This window comes from Lepus europaeus, chromosome X, assembly GCF_033115175.1.
Source record: "Lepus europaeus isolate LE1 chromosome X, mLepTim1.pri, whole genome shotgun sequence".
Taxonomy (NCBI): domain Eukaryota; kingdom Metazoa; phylum Chordata; class Mammalia; order Lagomorpha; family Leporidae; genus Lepus; species Lepus europaeus.
Genome location: NC_084850.1, coordinates 14,438,375 through 14,459,160, shown reverse-complemented (window position 1 = coordinate 14,459,160; position 20,786 = coordinate 14,438,375). Strand labels below are relative to the sequence as shown.

Below are 20,786 nucleotides of genomic sequence, written 5' to 3'. Positions count from 1 at the left end.
CAATGTCTTCCAACAACTCCATGTCTTCCATCAACTCCAAGTCTTCCAAAAACCTCAAGGTCTTCCAGACAATCCTGGTCTTCCAGAAAATCCTCGTCTTCCAGATAATATATGTCTTCCAAAAGTCTCCAAGTCTTCCAGGAAATCCAGTCTTCCGGCAGTTATATGTCTTCCACAAAATCCAGATCTTCCAGGAAAATACACGTCTTCCAGAAAATCCATGTCTTCCAGTTTTGAGGTCTTCCCGCCAATCCACATCTTCCAACAATTCCAAGGTCTTCCTGCCAATTCATGTCTTCCAGAAAAATCTGTGTCTTCCACCAAATCCAAGTCTTCCAATCAATCTAGTTCTTCCAGAAAAGTCCAAGTCTTCCAAACAATGTCTTCCAGAAAGAAATCCAGGTCTTCCAGTCAGCCCATGTCTTCCAGAAAAATCTACATCTTCCTCCAAATCCAAGTCTTCCAATCAATCCAGTTCTTCTGGAAATGTCCAAGTCTTCCAGTCAATTAGTGTCTTCCAGAAAGAAATCCAGGTCTTCCAGAAAAATCTACGTCTTCCACAAAACCCAGGTCTTCCAGTCAATCCGTGTCTTCTGGAAAAATCCAGGTCTTCCAACCAATCTCTCTTCCATCAAATCAAGTTTTCCAATCAACCTGTGTCTTCCTGATAAAATGTCTGTCTTCCACTAAATCTGTATCTTCCAATTCAGCCAAGTCTTCCAGAAAAATCCTTGTCTTCCAATAATCTCCAGGTCTTCCAGTCAATGTCTTCCTGAAGATCTATGTTTTCCAGAATATCCATATCTTCCTGTAACCTCCCAGTCTTCCAGCAAATCCACGTCTTCTGGACACTTCAGATCTTCCTGAAAATCCATGTCTTCCAAAAAACTCATGTCTTCCAGAAAATCCACGTCTTCCAGAGAATTCTGGTCTTCCATCAAATCCATGGCTTCCAAGAAATCCACGTCTTCCTACTAATCTATGTCTTCCAGCAAATCCATGACTTCCAAGAAAGCTGTCTTCCATCAAATTCATGTCTTCCAGCCTACCTACGTCTTCCAACAAAGCCACGTCTTCCAGAAAAATCCACGTCTTCCAGCAAAGCCATGTCTTCCAGAATAATCCATGTCTTCCAACAAAGCCACGTCTTCCAGAAAATACATGTCTTCCAGCAAATCCGTGTCTTCCAGCAAATCCACGTCTTCCAGAAAAAAACCTGTCTTCCAGCAAATCCCTGTCTTCAGAAAATCCACGTCTTCCAGAAAACCCACGTCTTCCAGAAAATCCATGTCTTCCTACACCTTCAGGTCTTCCAGCATCTCCAGGGCTTCCAGCATCTGCTCGTCTTCCTACATCTCTGCATCTTCCAGCATCATCACGTCTTCCAACATCTCCAGGTCTTCCAACAACTACCCAGTCTTCCATCAGCGGGCTCAATATCTACGTCTTCCAATGTCTTCAGTGTGCTGGTCTAACATTAAGTTCTTCCAGTCTCTGCAATATCCAGGTATTCTAACATGTTCTATAGTCCAGGTCTTCCAACTAATCCCCACGTCAAGGCTTTTTCAAATCTAGACTTCCCCTGTCCAATCTTTCCCATGTTCAGATATTTCCAAAGACAGTTCTTCCAACTCATATATTCCTACTTCTAGTAGAATTAGCTTAAAAAAGTTGAGTAGGGTATTCCTTTTTAGAGATCAGATCTCACGGAGCAAATGCACTGCAATTTAATTGTGTTTTTTTCTATTTTGAAATTTGTGATTAGTCCCTACAACTTTAAAAAAACATTTTAGCTATTTGAAAGACAAAGTTACAAAGAGAGGTAGAAACAGAGAGAGAGGTCTTGCATCCGCTGGTTCGCTCCCCAGTTGGCTGCAACAGCGGAGCTGAGCCTATTCAAAGCCAGGAGCTTCTTCCGGGTCTCCCACATGGGTGCAGGGGCCCAAGGACTTGGGCCATCCTCTGCTGTTTTCCTAGGTGCATTAGCAGGCAGCTGGCTCAGAAGTAGAGCAGCGGGGACTTGAACTGGTGCCCTTATGGGATGCTGGTGCTGCAGGCTGGGGTTTTAACCTGCTGAGCCACACAGCACTGGCCCTAGTCCATACAACTTTTTAAGATAGTGCTCATAAAAAAGCTTCAGGATTGCTGTAATAAATTTAGTACTTTGGTATTGCTCATAGTTTTTATACAGTTACTTATGTTTAGGTGCATGTGAAATTTTTATTTCAATAGGAGAATTCCTATTTAGAGACTTATTCAGATAAGGTTAACATACAATGTGTCCATTTTAAATAATATCAGTTTTTGTTGGGTCTTATATGACTATATGATGGTAATAATAATAACAACAGCAACACTTACACATGGCATTTGCTACGTCCAGGCACTGTTCTATAGTCCTTACATGCATTAACTTGTTCAGTCTTCACAATAAGCCATTGAAGTAGATATCATCATTATCCCTATTTTACAGGTGAGGAACCTGGCACACACACACAGGTGATGTAACTCATTCAAAGGACACAACTAGTAAACAATATACCTAGGATTTCAACAATGCTAAGCTGTTTGCAGAGTCCATGGTCCTAATCACTATGTTGTATCTGCTGTTGAAAGCTGAGAATTATGAGATAGAAGATTGATGCTTCCCACTCTATTTGTTGAATATTATAAGATATTATATACAAATGCTCTCAATTTATTCTGTCATTATGAGAACCTGTTTATATTGACAGCTTTCATTCTTCAACCAGCTATAACATTCCATTGCTCACGTAGATGGAAGTAGCACTAACTTCCCATGCAGGACCTCTGTCCTCAAAGAGTTGTATTATTAGACTTAATACTAAAACTTGCTCTCAAAGAATCACTTCCTTTCAATGTATTAAGTGGAGGATAATCTTATGTCTCATAAATTATAGTTATGTCTAAGTGCTCACAAAAGATTACTAAGTTTCTAAAAGGAAAGAAGGGGGGAGGGGAAGAAAAGGGGGGAGAAAAGCAAAATTACCTGCGAGATGCAATAATTTTGAATAGTCCTTGTTTGGACTGTTGAGGAACAGGTTTTGTTTGTTTGTTTTGATTTTTTGTTCTTTTTTTCTTTTTCTGTTTCTTTCTCATACAAAGTGTTGAACTCTTCATCTAGAATAGAATTAATCCTCTGTATATAAAATTAAATGAAAATAGATCTTAGTAAAAACAAGACAGAGAACAGGAGAGGGAAGAGGAAGAGGGGTAGGAGAATGGGTGGGAGGGAAAGTACGGTTGGGAGAATTACTGTGTTCCTCATGTTATATTTATTAAATACATGCAAATAAATAAAAAAGTACATAAAGACCACCCTTGTATTTTTAAATATCAAGAAAAAATATAGTTTAATGACACATTCATAAGATTGTGGATAAACTGTAATATAACTGATGCATGTATTTTATGAACTTGAGTTGAAAATGTGGCATTTTTATATCTTGGGGTCCTTGGAGAAACAGAAATATTTTTCTTTCAGCAAGTAACTAACAATCTGCTGAATGTGTGAGATTATTAAGAGGATAAATATTTAGCGTGATTTCTGTTCTTAACAGTTTGCTTTCTATAAAAGTTCCATCACTGTAATGATTATGAGTAAACCATTCATGAGTAACTGTTAAAAAAAAAGTGAATCATACTGCCATTAACCTATTTTATTTCAATTGAAAAGCTGTGAGCAGCATTCCATATCAGTAACTGTGTAGCTATGTCATGATTTTAATATGTAATTTAACTCCATCTCTTGTTGGTGGACAACTTTTTTCTGTTATAAAAACTATTGTGATGAACACACATGTTGTGCAAATTTTGTAGAACACAAAGTGTGACATCATACATGGTAGCCCTGTATGCAAGTACTTCAAAAAGTTCATGGAAAACAAATTAAATAACCTTTTATTTTGGTAATAAAATTGAAATCAATGCATATTTTTTGAAAATACTCATTTCCCATGAGCTTTTTTGAAGACCTCTTATACATAATCTCTGTTCAAATTTGTTCAGATATTACTTAGGATAAATAACTAAAAGAAAAGTTACTGAGCCAAGGGCATATACATCATAAAGCAGGAAACTACAAGTAACCTAAATGTCCAACAATTGAGGGTGCATACATAAATAATATTGGAACTACATGATAGAACACTATAAAGTCATTTAAATTTGTACCATAGAAGATTATTTACTGTAATGGAAAGTTGCTCAAAAGGACTCATCAGTGAGAGAAACAGGTCACATGAAAGTATATATAATATTCATATTTTATAGAAGGGAAATTGTATAAATGTCCTCAGAAAAAGGCATAACTACAAAATGTTAGTGGTAGATGTCCCAAAAGAAAAATGGATAAATCATGCTCTGTTTACTCAGTGGAATATTAGATAGTAGTAATACGAATCCACTACAACTGGGTAGATTTATTTCTAGAATGATAAATTAGGATATTAAGTTCCAAATGTCTATGTATAATAGGATATCTTTTAAGAATATTATTCAAAAACAAATGCAACTAAACACTGAGTTACTTAGGGCCATATATATATATATATATAACATATAAATAATTCATTAAAAAGCAAAAGAATATCAATAAAAATTTCAGGATAAGTCATTTCCGTTAAGAAAAGGGATATGGGAGTATCATGTAAATTGACTTCAGTGTTTTACAGTAACCTAGTCCTCAAGTCTATTCAGTCAGGAGTTCAATTGTCACTAGATGACTCAAGTCTTATTTATTTAATAATTGTCTAATTATTATTAAAATTAAAGGGACAAGGTAAGGATAAAATAAAAGGAGCATACATAGATAGTGACAGTGCTGCACAATCTAAGGATTATTAATGAATTCTATATATTTGACTCATTTTTTAGTAATTATCTCTGGGTAGTGAGAATATATGTGACCTTTATTTTCTTTTGACTTCTCTAAATTTTCTATTTTGAACATGTATTTTCAAAATTAAAAAGTATCAGCTTAAACTTTATGTTAATGTTTTTCATGATACAGGAAAACACATAATATTCACTGAAAAACAATCCCTAAATTACATAGTATAAGGTCTAATATATATTTTAAATGCAAAATAAGAATTGAAAAGTGTTTATATGTTACCAATCATTACCTTTTTGTATTAGTGAAATTTCAAATTGCTTTGTCTCCATATATATGTTTATGTATGTTTTTAATCCAAATGTTATAGGGTAAGCTTATATTATTTTTGTTTCAAAAGTAATACTTGCTTATTGTAAAATATAACAAAGGCAGTAGCAAAGAAAGTGAAAAGTGGAAATATTCCTCTCCTAATTCCACTGCCCAGAGATAACCTTCATTATTTGTTTGCTTTATAACTTCCTGGTACATTTTCTGCTAATAATCACGTGTTTTTAAAAATAAACATTAAATTTCAGAATAGATTTTTATTTATAAAACAAAAATCGTGAAATAAAACAAAGAGCACCCATATATCTCACATCCAGCTTCCCCTGTTATTAACACTTCATTTAGTATGATATTTGTCATAATTAGTAAACCATGCCAAGCTTTCCCTATTATTAACATCTCATATTAGTATGATACAGTTGTCACCATATGCATGTGTTCTTGTGTGTTTTACACAATGAAATTATTCTAAATGTATTATTCTACAACTTACCATTTCCCCACTCAATGAAAAATCATCTTTAAAAAACAGATACGGGGAAATCAAGGGAGGGTATACCATATAATTCATTCCATCCTTTCCATATGATAGATTTTCAGATTGTCAACAGTTTGTTACTGTTATACATAATACTGTAAAAAGAATCCTTTGAATTTATATTTTGCAGTTTTACAAGTATTTTTATAAGCTACTATCTTAGAAATATAACTAAACTGCCCTATCAGCATTCTAGACACTGTTTTTTAAAACTTTTATCAATATTTTAGGTGGAGAATCTATTTTATTCCTTTGAATTATTTTTCCCTAATGCATAGTAAAGTTAACCATCTTTTCATGCATCTATTGGCTGTTAGTTTTTCTTTTCTTCTGTTGGAAATTGCTTGCTGTAATCCTTTGCCTATTCTGTTGTGTTGTTTTTGGACTTTTTCATTATTAATTTTGAGAAGATGTTTGGATACTAGAGGTGATAACCTTTTGCATGGTACATATTGCAAAAATGGCTATCATTGATCTTTTAAGTATATTTATACTGCTACTTGATGTGAAGGAGTAATACGAGAGGAATTGACATCTTTATGATAGTTTTGCATGGAGAATCATGTTGTTGGTCTTAATTTGTTTAATTTTCTTTTGGTCCTCATTTAGATATTGAACAATTATTAAGCTTACTCTTTATTTTATACTTTATAATGTTCTATGTGAATGCTACTGAATTATAAATATTCTGTATCAATAATATATAGAAAAGCTATTGATTTTTAATAATGATCTTTTATCTAGGCATCATATTAAACAGTGTTCCTAGTCATTCACTTGTAAGTTTTTCAGGAGTGGGTGTAGAATATTATCAAAATTGTCTTTTCTTGCATCTGCCAAGATGATATCAAGATAATAATGTGATTATTCTCTTTAATCTGTTAAGTATTGAATCACCTAATATTGAGCTATTTTTGTATTCCTGGAATAAAGCTGACTTGATAGTGATTTGGTTTGTCATTATTTTACTTAGTATATAAACTCTACATAAACACGTGCCTATAAAAGCGTGTCCTTACCTTTTTCACATTATTGTATACTGGGGAAAATAGACAAGATTACTCAGGGCAGAGACAACTGACTTCACAGATTTTTCTCCACTGCTTCAAGACCTTAGGAGATAAAGAGCATAATACACACGCAACTATCCATAAGATACCCGTGTGCCAAGGCAATTTGTTAGGAACTCTCACTTTATTAATTTCTGTGATTCCTTTTTTTCCCTTATTTGAAAGCAGGATTATTTTTGTAAGTAACTTAGACATAAGCTATTCCTTAAATAGTTGCTGACACCATAGAGCCATTTTGTCCTAGTGCTTTCTGGGAGGCTAGAAATTTTTTTAAAAAATAAAGATTTATTCATTTATTTTGAGAGAGAGAGAGAGAGAGAGAGAGAAGGATCTTTGGATCTTTGGTCTTCTGGTTCACTCACCAGATGGGCACAATGGCCCACAGTGGGCCAAGCCTAAGCCGGGAGCGCAGAGCTTCTGCCGGGTCTTCTACATGGGTAGCAGGGGACCAACCCCCCTTGGGCCATCTTCTATTGCTTTTCCCAGACCATTAGCTGCGAGCTGAATTGGAACTGGAGCGGCCAAGACTTAAGCCTGACCCATATGGGATGCCAGCATTGCAATGGGAGGCTGTACCCACTATGCCACAGGGCATGCCCCCGGAGCTAGAAATTTAAGTTTCCTTTCTATTTCCTCTATGTTTAGTTCACCCAAGATTTTTACCTTTTCTGGAATAAATTTTATCAAAACTTGTCTGTTTCATCTGGATTTTCAAACGTATTGATGCACACAGTATTGTATTGTTGCACACAGTATTTTCCAATGTGCCTTAATATGTATATATGTGGCTACATACTTTTAAATTCCAAATGCTATGTTTTCATAGTCCTTTTGTCTCCTCATCTGTAAAATCTGGCTTTTCTTTTTAATGTAAGAGTTTAGAAGTGTATATATTTCAATATGGTTGGGTTTTACTTGATGTTTTTCTGTCTTCTCATCAGTTGAGAATGTTTCTTGCATTAGTCAAACATTTTGGAATATTTGTACATTCTGTATGTAATTCATTTTTATAAAGGTTATGTATTTTTAGGGTTCTATTTTGTCATGTTTCTCTACATATTAAATCTGTTCATTGTTATTCAGGTTTTCTGTGCTTGGTCTAAATTTTCTGATAAAAGTATTTAAAATCTACTTCATTTTATCACAACCTTCTCTGTACATTTTTTGCTTTTCATATTTGAAATTCTTTTTCAGTGCATCACATTTCATATTGGCTTATGGAATGTATTAGTGTGTGAGGTAAAGATGTCTCCTTTGATCCATTTAATGCAGCTTTCCTTGATTTATCTTTGCTATCTATGCTTTATTTTTGTCAGCATTCACCTTGTATATCTTTATTCATTCCAATATTTTCAATGCTTCCCTGTTGTTTTATTTTGGGTGTATCTTCTTCAAAAACCACATGATGAGATTTTTACCACTTCTGAAAATGTCCATTTTTTATTTCACAATTAAACTTTTCAAATTGATTACAATTTGGCAATATTTATTAATTTGTCTCTCAATCTGTTCTTTTTTAAAGTCTGTCACATTGTTCAGAGTGTATATACTACTTTTTTTCTGAATAGTAATTTAGAAATTTGAAATACAACTCTTCTAATAAGGATTACACTGATGCAGATGTATAAATGGTACTTCAAAAATTTCATGGAAATGGAATAAAAGATGAGTTTACTTTGATATAGACAGTTTTCAAAAACCATACGTAGTTTTTCATAATATGTATTTCTGTTAACTTTTTTGAAGACCCTTCATATATATATATATACATACATAATATATGTTCATATAATATATTCATACATTTAACTATATAATTTTATATACTGGAACTTTTTTTTTTTTGACAGGCAGAGAGGATAGTGAGAGAGAGAGACACAGAGAGAAAGGTCTTCCTTTTTGCCGTTGGTTCACCCTCCAATGGCCGCTGTGGCCGGTGCATCATGCCGATCCGAAGCCAGGAGCCAGGTGCTTCTCCTGGTCTCCCATGCGGGTGCAGGGCCCAAGGACTTGGGCCATCCTCCACTGCACTCCCGGGCCACAGCAGAGAGCTGGCCTGGAAGAGGGGCAACCGGGATAGAATCCGGCGCCCCAACCGGGACTAGAACTCAGTGTGCCGGCGCCGCAAGGCGAAGGATTAGCCTGTTAAGCCAAGGCACCGGCCTCTACTGGAACTTTTTAAGTGAGCCTGTAACACCTTTGCAATAAAAACTAAAGGAAAAATATCTGCTTTTAAATGTGTCTGGTCTTGCTTCCTTCCTCACCAGTGTCATTTGGCTTACTCAGTTTTCATCATCTCCATTTTATTTTATTTTTAAAAAGATTTATTGCTTTATTTGAAAGGCAGAGTTACAGAGAGGCAGAGGCAGTGAGAGAGAGAGTGTTCCATTTGCTGGTTCACTCAACAGGTGGCTACAACTGACGGAGCTGTGCCGATCCGAAACCAGGAGCCAGGAGCTTGTTTGGGGTCTCCCACGTGGGTGCAGGGACCCAAGGAGTTGGGCCATTTTCTACTGCTTTCCCAGGCCATAGCAGAGAGCTGGATCAGAAGTGAAGCAGCCGGGACTGGAACTGGTGCCCATATGGGATGCAGGCATCTCAGGCAGCGGCTTTACCTGCTACGCCACAGTGCTGGCCCCCATCATCTACATTTTAGATCCTTTCACAAATTTCTCAATCCCTCATTAGTCTTGTCATTCCTGTTTTTTGCTACCAGATAAATTTCCTTAAATTCCATTTACCACATATCATTAAAAACCTTTCTCTGAAGGGAGGAGAGATCTTCCACTTTGACTATGACCCTATCGGAATAAGATCAAAGTCAGCGAACTCTAAAGGCTTCCATAGCCCTGGCAATTCATGACTAGAGCCTAGGGAGATTACTGACGCCATGAACAGGAGTGTCAAATTGTTAAGTCAGCAACAAAAGTCACTGTGTACTTACACCCCATGTGGGATCTGTCCCTAATGTATTGTCTAATGTGCAGTGATGCTATAACTAGTACTGAAACAGTATTTTTACACTTTGTGTTTCTGCGTGGGTACAAACTGATGAGATCTTTACTAATTATATACTGAATCGATCTTCTGTATATAAAGATAATTGGAAATGAAAAAAGGAAAAACCTGGTGTTAAATTGGAAATGGCATAGAAAATTAATTTTTTTAAAAAAATATGTAAGATCTCTGTCTTTAATGTACTGTACACTCTTATTTAATGCTGTAACTAGTACTCCAGCAGTATTTTTTTTCACTTTGTGTTACTATATGGGGGCAAACTGTTGAAATCGTTACCTAATATATACTAAACTGATCTTCTGTATATAAAGAGAATTGAAAATGAATCATGATGTGATTGGAAGGGGAGAGGGAACGGGAAAGGGGAGGGTTGTGGGTGGGAGGGAAATTTTGGGAGGGGGAAGCCATTGTAACCCAGAAGCTGTACTTTGGAAATTTATATTCATTAAATAAATAAAAAAAAAGAATTGCCATAATATAGAAAAAAAAAAGAAAAAAAAACTTAAAACTCAGGCTTCCCAATTAAATCTTGCTATAGCTGACATCTACGTCCCTACAACCTTCCCTAAAAAACCATCTCTGTTCTCTACTTGCCCTTGGATGACCTGCTGTAGTCAGACTAGTTTCCTTACTACCTCATACATTAGGATTTATCCTTCAGTTACTTTGTTTCCTTTTGTTGTGTATACTTTTTCTGTTTTCTCAAAGTCCTACCTAACCACTAAGTCTAGACACCTCTCTCAGGAGATTTGTTTTTCTGTCCTCATAGTTTTCCATGAGGGAACACTTGGATCTTCATGGAGCAGAAAAATTTTATTCACAGGATTAACACTGTGGCATAGAGGGTAAAGCTGCTGCCAGCCATGCCGGCATCCCATATGGGCGCCAGTTCAAGACCTGGCAGCTCCACTTCTGATCCAGCTCTCTGCTATAGCCTGGGAAAGCAGTGGAAGATGGCCCAAGTCCTTGGTACCCTGCACCCACATGGGATTCCCAGAAGGAGCTCCTGGCTCCTGGCTTTGGATCGGCGCAGCTCTGCCTGTTGCAGCCAATTGGAGAGTGAATCAGAAGATGGAAGACTTCCATCTTTCTCTCTGCCTCTCTTTGTCTCTGCCTTTCCTTCTCTCTGTGTGTAAGTCTGACTTTCAAATACATAAATAAATCTTTAAAATAATTTGTTCACATACAATTATTCTTAGGTGTTTAAATTTTAACTGAAAAGTGATCCCTGTTAGGAATCTGGAAAACTTTATGCTGAGTGAAATAAGCCAGTCCCAAAGGGACAAATATCATATGTTCTCCCTGATCAGTACAACTAACTGAGCACCAAAAAGGAAAACTGTTGAAGTGAAATGAACACTATGAGAAACAGTGAATTGATCAGCCCTTGCCCTGACTGTTGATGAACAACTTAATACGTTATCCCTCTTAGTATTTTTTTTTGTTTGTTCTACTTAATACTTTTGGTTGAATTCTGTAATCAATACACAGTTGTTCTTAAGTGTTGAAACTTAACTGAAAAGTGATCACTGTTAAATATAAGAGTGGGAATAAGAGAGGGAAGAGATGTACAATTTGGGACATGCTCAAGCTGACTTGCCCCAAATGGTAGAGTTAGAAACATACCAGGGGTTTCCAATTCAATCCCATCAAGTTGGCATGTACCAATGCCATCTCACTAGTCCAAGTGATCAATTTCTGTTCACAATTGATCATAATGATAGGACTAAGAGTCAAAGGGATCACACAAACAAGACTAGTGTCTGCTAATACTATCTGATAGAATAAAAAAGGGAGAGAACAATCCAACATGGGAAGCGAGATACACAGCAGACTCATAGAATGGCAGAGGTCCTAAACAGCACTCTGGCCTCAGAATCAGCCCTTAAGGCATTTAGATCTGGTTGAAGAGCCCATGAGAATATTTTAGGCATGGAAAACCAAAACACTGTGGCAAAAAGTAAAAAAAAAAAAAAGACCTAAATGAAAGATCTCTGCGAGTGAGATCCCAGTGGAAAGAACAGGCCATCAAAGAAGGAGGTACCTTTCTCTGAAGGGAGGAGAGAACTTCCACTTTGACTACAACCTTGTCCAAATATGATCAGAGTCAGTGAACTCAAAAGGCTTCCATAGCCTTGGCAACTCATGACTTGAGCCTAGGGAGATTACTGACACCTTAAACAAGAGTGTCAATTTGTTAAGCCAACAACAGGAGTCACTATGCACTTACTCCTCACGTGGGATCTCTGTCCTTAATGTGTTGTTCAATGTGAAGTAATGCTATAACTAGTACTCAAACAGTATTTTTCACTTTGTGTTTCTATGTGGGTGCAAACTGTTGAAATCTTTACTTAATATATACTAAATTGATCTTCTGTATATAAAGAGAATTGAAAATGAATCGTGATGTGAATGGGATAGGAGAGGGAGCAGGAGATGGGAGGGTTGTGGGTGGCAGGGAAGTTATGGGGGGGAAGCCATTGTAATCCTTAAGCTGTACTTTGGAAATTTATATTCATTAAATAAAAGTTAAAAAAAATTGTTCACAAAACTGGGACGCATTGTCATTTTTGCCCTGTAGAGTTCAAGCTTTTGATGATTATTGAAAAGAGGCAATTTGCACTCAAATGATTTAACCTGGAAATCGATATTAACCACTCACGTCACACCAATGGTTCCTTTCACCTTTACCTTAGTAACTGTGCTAGTAATTATAAATTTAATTTTAAACTTTTCCCTAATTCCTATAGTTTCTGAATCTTCCCCTAGCAGAGAAAGTTAAGTCTCCCACTTCTTGAGAGTTAGTTGGGTCATAACAGTCTTTAGTCCATGACCTTGACCTCCTATGAAAGTTTCTGTCAACTATTTTAGGCCTGAGGACCCAACAGAGCCTTTGCTTTTTTTCCAGTCATCATGGCCCTCCTATTATGGAATGGAGCTAGCAATGGGGCCCAAGAAACTTAAGAACTATAAAAACATTATTTTATTACCAATATTATGAATTCATTTTTTGCAGTGCTCCTACCCGAACAAGACAAGTTGTTCAGCATACTTGATGCTTGTGCTTATTCCAGTCCATCTCCTGCCAATGATTCAGTCCTCAGAGTTCCCAGCAAGCAGCACTGTCCTCTGAAGGTGGAGTTCTGCTGTACCAACAAAGTTGAATTCTTGCTGAATCATCACCCAACCCTTTTCTAGATCTTGAAATAATTCTTTTACACTATGCCTTTCCTCTTTTAGGACTTTTACTCAATGATTTTCTTAATTTCATAGCCATAGTACCAGTAATTATCAAAACAATATTTTCCTGGTTACAGGTGTTTTCAGCAAGATCTCTGTCTTCTTGCATGCAGTTTTCATTTTCAGTGAATAAAGCAGCATGCTTTTCCACACAGACTGCATAAAAATCTGTTTTTAGTATCTTGAAGCTTTAATTGGGTATATGGGATCTGTGGGGACAGGTAGTTGCAAAAGCCCTTCGAAGAGGGGATCCTCATACAACTATGCTCCCTGCTGGACCCTTTTATATGTGGGATTCATGTCATTACTCAGAAGGAACCCACACAATATATGTGCCTTCATTTTAAACCAAGATCAGTAGTGTCTACTGTCCCCAGCAGCAAGACAAATAAATAATTCCCAAGTACCTGTGCAGTATCTGACCCTAAGTTCTCAGTAGCTGAGGAAGTACATACAGAGACTATGCAGGCTCAGGTGTACCTGATTGTTTGTCTGAGGCTCACCATCAAACGTGCATTTAAAACAGTTCAGCCTCTCACCTTTGGTGGGTGTTGATATCTAGTTATAATGATTGACATTTGTTCCCCAATATAATGACAAAAATCTTGTTTCTGCTCACTTCACACTGTTTTCTCAAGCATCAGCATAGCCTTTTGATCTTTCATAGATCATTTGTTCCAGTTGACTATAATTACTTTTTTAAAATTCAAAATTTCATAAGCTCATGGGAACAATTTTATGGTGGATTCTATGTCACAGTTTCCACACATCTTTGAACATATCCTTGCTTCCTCACAAGAACACATGTGCTGGATCAATATTAATTTTTAAAAATTAATTTGTCTGAAAGGCAGAGCAACAGAGAATGAAAGAGAACTTCTACTCTTTGATTCACTCCTGAAATGCCTATAGAACAGATGGGGCTAAGCCAGGCCAAAACTAGCAGCCAGGAACTCCATCTAGGTCTCTTTCATGGAACGAAAAGGACTCAAGTACTTAAGTCATCATCTTTTGCCTTCCAGGTGCATGAGCAGGAAGCTGGATCTGAAGTGGAGATGGGACACAGGCATCCCAACGGCAGCTTAGCCTGTTGTACCACAATACCCATCCCCAACTAAATTTTAAAATGTAAGGAATCTTGGTGAGCATTTGGCGCACTGGATTAAGTCACCACTTGGACATCTTCAGTCCATATCACAGTACCTGATTCAATACATAGCTCCTTTGATTCTGATCCTGCTTCCTGCTAATCGGCATTGCAAGAGACAGCAGGTGATGGCTCAGATACTTGAGTCTCCACCATCCACAAGGGAGACCAAGATGGATTTCAGGGCTCTATTTTTTTTAAAGAATTATTATTATTTGTTTGAAAGTCATAGTTATAGAGAGACAGTTATAGAGAGACAGAGAGAGAGACAGAGACATATTCCATCTGGTAGTTTATTCCCCAAATGGCAACAATAACTAGGTCTGGGACAGGCTGAAGCCAGGAGCCAGAAGCTTCATCTGGGTCTCCCATATGGGTGCAGGGACCCTAGGACTTGGGCCATCTTCCGTTGCTCTCCCAGGCACATTAGCCAAGAGTTTGATCATAAGTGAAGCAGCTGGGACTCAAACTAGTGCCCATATGGGACGCTGGCATTGCAGGTGATTGCTTAACCCATTATGCCACAATGCAGGCCCCTTCGCTCTTAACTAAAGCCTGGTTCAGCTCTGGCTGTTGTGGGCTTTTGAGGAGTGAGCCAATGGATGGAAGTTGTCTCTGTCTCTTTGTCTTTGTCTCTATGACTTTCACATACAATGAAAATAAATAAAAATTTAAAAATTAAGTATGTAGGATTTTCAAAAGGTTATGAAAAATGTGTATTACAGAAAAAGCTAAGAATGGATTTCAAAATAATTTTGCACCAAAATAAATTTGCCTGTGAACTTTTTGAAGTACCCTCATACACTATTCTCTAAGGACCCCAGAAGCTTTTAGTACAAAATTGAGAAACCAAAGCGAAGATATAAGGAGTGGAAATTATTTCACATAACTCTTTGAATTAGAACAGGATAACAAGGCATCACTTTCATGATGTCACAATGCTTCTTTTTCTCTTTAATTTTTTAAAAAATTATGTGAAATGCAGAGCTACAGAGAGAGGAATAGCAGGAGATGGAGGAGGAGGGAAAGGAGGAGATGGTACAGTCTTAACCACTGTACCAAATGCCCAGTCCCATTCTTCTTCATTTTGGATGTAGAGGTCTATTATGGTTATCTTACCCTTGTCTCACAATTGTATATTCAGTGTGTGAAAGTCAGATTAACTTCTCCAGGGGGGAATTATTTTGCATGAGGGCAGAGGGTAAACTATAGTGGATTAACTACAATAATGAGCACTATCAATGCACTCCCCATACTCAGTCCTGTTGCAATATGACTGCAATTCTTACCATTGAAAGATGTAATTTATTTCTTCACTTCTTCAATCTGGGATGTCACTATAACTTGATACAGCCAACTGAATATGGAAGAATTGATGGTGTTCCAGTTTCCTTTATAATCCTCAAGAATCCTTTTATATTGCTGCCCTCCCTTTTGGAACTTTTCCCTGCCATGAGAACAAGCCTGGGCTAGCCTAATGGAACAAAGACCATGTTGATGTGACCCTGTAAACCCACAACTATGTAAGAATACCAAGCCAAGAATACCAAAGCTTCCAGACTTATCCAGAGCTGACTACAGAAACATCACCTAGCCAAGATGAGAAGAAATTCCCAACTGTCTCATAGGCTCACGAGCACAAGAACACAGGCTATTGATTTAAGCCACTGAAATTTGAAGTGGTTATTATACTGCAATATTTAGGCAATACATCTTTCACATGGGTGCAGGGGCTCAAGAACCTGGGCCTTCTTCTGCTGCTTTCTTAGTTGAATTAGCAGGGAACTGGATAAGAACTGGAGCAGCCAGGACTCAAATTGGCTGCCATAAGGGATGCCGGTACTGCAGGCAGTGCCTTAACCCACTATGCCACAGCGCAGGCCCCTGTTATCACTTTAATGAGTAACTTTCATGTTAAAAGATTTTTCCTGAAGAAATGTCTTCAGGTTCCAGTTTGCTAGGCTACGTTGGCATTCTTCCTATTTTTCAAAAAATCATTTTTAATAAAGAAACTATTGTTGACCATATTTCTTATTTTGTATGTGTAATGTTTCACTGCTTCATACATTTTTTAAACTTTTATTTAGTAAATATAAATTTCCAAAGTACAGTTTATGGATTACAATGGCTTCCCCCCCTATAACTTCCCTCCCACCCGCAACCCTCCCATCTCCTGCTCCCTCTCCCATCCCATTCACATCAAGATTCATTTTCAATTTTCTTTATATACAGAAGATCAATTTAGTGTACATTAAGTAAAAATTTAGTCAGTTTGCACCCACACAGAAACACAAAGTGTAAAAATACTGTTTGAGTACTAGTTATAGCATTACTTCACATTGAACAACACATTAAGGACAGAGATCCCACATGAGGCATAAGTACACAATGACTCTTGTTGCTGACTTAACAATTTGACACTCTGGTTTATGGCGTCAGTAATCTCCCTAGGCTCTAGTCATGAGTTGCCAAGGCTATGGAAGCCTTTTGAGTTCACCAACTCTGATCATATTTAGACAAGGTCATAGTCAAAGTAGAAGTTCTCTCCTCCCTTCAGAGAAACACACCTCCTTCTTTGATGGCCCATTCTTTCCACTGGGATCTCACTCGCAGAGATCTTTCATTTAGGTCTTTTATTTTATTTTATTTTTTTTTTTTGCCATAGTGTCTTGGCTTTCCATGCTTAAAATACTCTCATGGGCTCTTGAGCCAGATCCAAATGCCTTAAGGGCTGATTCTGAGGCCAGAGTGCTGTTTAGGACCTCTGCCATTCTATGAGTCTGCTGTGTATCTCGCTTCCCATGTTGGATTGTTCTCTCCCTTTTTTATTCTATCAGATAGTATTAGCAGACACTAGTCTTGTTTGTGTGATCCCTTTGACTCTTAGACCTATCAGAGCCATCAATTGTGAACTGAAATTGATCACTTGGACTAGTGAGATGGCATTGGTACATGCCACCTTGATGGGATTGTATTGGAATCCCCTGGCACATTTCTAACTCCACCATTTGGGGCAGGTCAGCTTGAGCATGTCCCAAATTGTATATCTCTGCCCTCTCTTATTCCCACTCTTATATTTAACAGAGATCACTTTTCAGTTAAATTTAAACACTTAAGAATAATTGTGTGTTAATTACAGAGTTCAACCAATAGTATTAAGTAGAACAACAAAAAAAAACTAAAAGGGATAAAGTATTAAATTGTACATCAACAGTCAGGCTGATCAAGTCACTGTTTCTCATAGTGTCCACTTCACTTCAACAGGTTTCCTTTTTGGTGCTCGGTTAGTTGTCACCTATCAGGGAGAACATATGATATTTGTCCCTTTGGGAATGGCTTATTTCACTCAGCATGATGTTTTCCAGATTCCTCCATTTTGTTGCAAATGACTGGATTTCTTTTTTCTTTTTCTTTTTTTTTTTACTGCTGTATAGTTTTCTATAGAGTACATGTCCCATAATTTCTTTATCCAGTCTACTGTTGATGGGCATTTGGGTTGATTCCAGGTCTTAGCTATTGTGAATGGAGCTGCAATAAACATTAAGGTGTAGACAGCTTTTTTGTTTGCCAATTTAATTTCCTTTGGGTAAATTCCAAGGAGTGGTATGGCTGGGTTGAATGGTTAGGAGAGGAATGGACTGAGCAATCTTGTGGTACCTATACTGCAATGTTAGATCATGCTCAGCGCCCATGGCCTCTAAAACCTAGCACAACATGGGGCAGGGATAATACTTGAGGTGGGCTTGCAACCCCAAGTTGCTGAAACCAATCACAGATAATGTTATCTGGGTTGTAAGTCTCATTTGGGCCATGACTCTCCAAATGGGACCAGGGCAGGCCTAGGGATTCTGTCTATAGGTACTGGCCTAAGGACAGTTAGTGTTAATATCTGTCCAGTAATGGTTTAACCAGATCTGAGACACTGTCTTGTTGTCACTCTTTTGCTCTACTCCTATATAGCTAGAATCTTGCTCCTTTCTTTCTTCCCATGGCTAGAGAAGTGGGTGGAGAAAGCAGAGCCTTGGCTACTCAGACTGACATTAAGCTGGTTTGCACCTGAATCTCACATCTATGCAGCTTTGCACCATCTTGTGGATGCATGTTGAGCCCATGAGAGGCTAAGGATGTTGCAGGCTGAAACACTCATCCATCTTACCAGTGTAAAAGTCTTCACCTGAAGCTGGGACAGGTCTAGAGGCTCTGCTTGTGAATCATGCCCTGGGGATAGGGGCTCTGGTCTCTCTCACATACTGGATCTCAATACAGTGTGACTGGTGCTAAGCTTCAAGTTAAAGTCCTGAGCTCACTTTCCTGTCCTACTCCCCTCTAGTTGAAGTATCACTGCTTTCTGTCTGCTTGAAGTTGGGTAGAGATGATAGCGGTAGTCTGTTAGCTACCTAGACCTACACTAAGCTAGACTGCACCTGAGTCTCACAGACACCAGGACCTGCAGATTTTCAGAGGTACATAACAGGCCCACAAGAGGCTGCTGGTAATATAGGCCTCAATGTGTCTGTCCCAGCAGAGTGCAGGTCTTGGCCTAATTCCAGGGAAAATCTAGAGGATGTGTCTCTGGCACTCTTCTTTTTTTAATATTTTTTTTTTTATTATACAGGTAGAGTTAAAGACAGTGAGAGAGAGAGAGAGACAGAGAGAAAGGTCTTCCTTCTGTTGTTTTACTCCCCAAATGGCCGCTACGGCTGGCACTGCGCCAATCTGAAGCCAGGAGCCAGGTGCTTCCTCCTCGTCTCCCATGTGGGTGCAGGGGCCCAAGCACTTGGGCCATCCTCCACTGCCCTCCCAGGCCACAGCATCGAGCTGGACTGGAAGAGGGGCAACCGGGACTAGAACCCGGTGCCCATATGGGATGCCGTCACCACAGGCAGAGGATTATCCAAGTGAGCCAAGGGGCTGGCCCTCTGAGCACCCTTCTGAAGACAGAGACCTTTGGGCTTTATCTGGTGTTGGGTCTCAGTGCTGAAGGTCCAGATTTGAGGTTCAAGGCAAAGCTCAGTTTCCTGTCCTTCTCCCCACTGACTGAAGTCTTGCTTTGCTGTGTGCATAATGTTAGAGAAGGGTGGTCCCTTGATCACTTGCCTAAGTGCTTAGAGTCCAAAGGCCCAGTGTACATGTACTTGCCTGGGTGGAAGAGGCTAAGAGGCCCTATCTTACTCTAGGTTTCACTGCTACGGGGTTTCAACTCTATAGTCTGGAATTTATTTCCTATCCCTCCATCAAGTGGGAGTTGTCACCTCCATGTTTGTGCTAGTTGAAGTAGAGGACGGGTGACATAGAAACTCCATCCTGCTTTCTTCAGTATGTACTTTCTTATTATTATACTAAAAACAGGTAACGTAGTCTCTTCTCTGGCTTTCTGGCTCTTGTGAAGGTAACTTGATGTGTGAATGGCTGTTCAAGTTGCTGTCTGTAGGATGAGTGCCAGAACATCTTACTCAGCTGCCAGCTTGATCCACTTCTTCACAAATCTTTTTGACACAAGCTGTCTCTCCATATGTACCTACATCTATTTTGGATATGTCAATGTACTGGGTCAACACTTTTAAGATTCATGGAAACCTTTTTTCCTATCTGCTTCTAGGTACCACTTTAATTCTTTAAGTAGTGTGATCAACAGAGGTATTGTCAAAGTATCTTACACTTTATAACTTTGATTATATTTTTATAAACACTGTGTCTTTTTTGCAATGTCCTTATTTGATATTTTATTGGATTTAGGGACTGTTCAAAAGAACCATTATCTTTCAACTTAATAGATTTATTCCCTAAATTCTGCTTACAAAGTGGCCAGGTCTTTCATTCATCTTGTTCTTACTGTAGCTTACAGAAAGCTAGGAGTAAACCAAAGGACATTTTCAGTGTTCTTCATGATGACCTCCTTGTCAAACTCACAAATTCCTTAGGAATATTTCCATCTTAAAAATGACTTCAAGCAACACATTTTCCAATTATTTAACTATCGTAGAATTCAGGTTACCATGTTTTTAATCTCCAATAACAATTTTCTCACTACTTTGTTTAGGCATCATGATTAGTTTTCTGCCCTCTGCCTGCTACCCAGTCTCAAAGGCAATGCCATCGATTTTATATTGTGGTTTTAGCAGCACTCCACATAAGTTACCAATTTCTATATCAGTTATTTGTTGCTATATAATAAATTGCCCTCAATTTTTTTTATCACAAAAGAACAATTTGCTACTGCACACACATCTACAAGTTGGCCAAGTACTTTTTTTTTCTTCTCAGTTGGGCGAGCTTATGCATCTGCTATGAGCTGTGAATCAAGTATTCAGCTATACTGACCTTGCCTGGGTTCTCCCATATATTTGGGGGTCAGCTGGCTGTAGGAAGCACTACCATGTTTTCAGTTGGAACAACTGGGCTGTGTTTCAACTTTTTCCCTGTAGGCTAATTGAGGTTTATTCTCAGGATATGGCTGGGATCCCAGAGGGTACTTAGAAGTGGGCAAGCTCTTATCCGACCTAGAGAATGGAACTGGCACACCATCCTTTCTGCTAAGCAAGTCACAGGGCCAACTCAGATTCAAGGGATAAGCAAACAGACGGCATA

General features: G+C 38.2%; 1 pseudogene; it reads right to left on the bottom strand.

Moving 5' to 3' along the window:
- Positions 1 to 344: 344 nt before the first annotated feature.
- Positions 345 to 20,786, bottom strand: part of LOC133752482 (cerebellar degeneration-related antigen 1-like) — a 56,399-nt pseudogene continuing 35,957 nt past the window's right edge.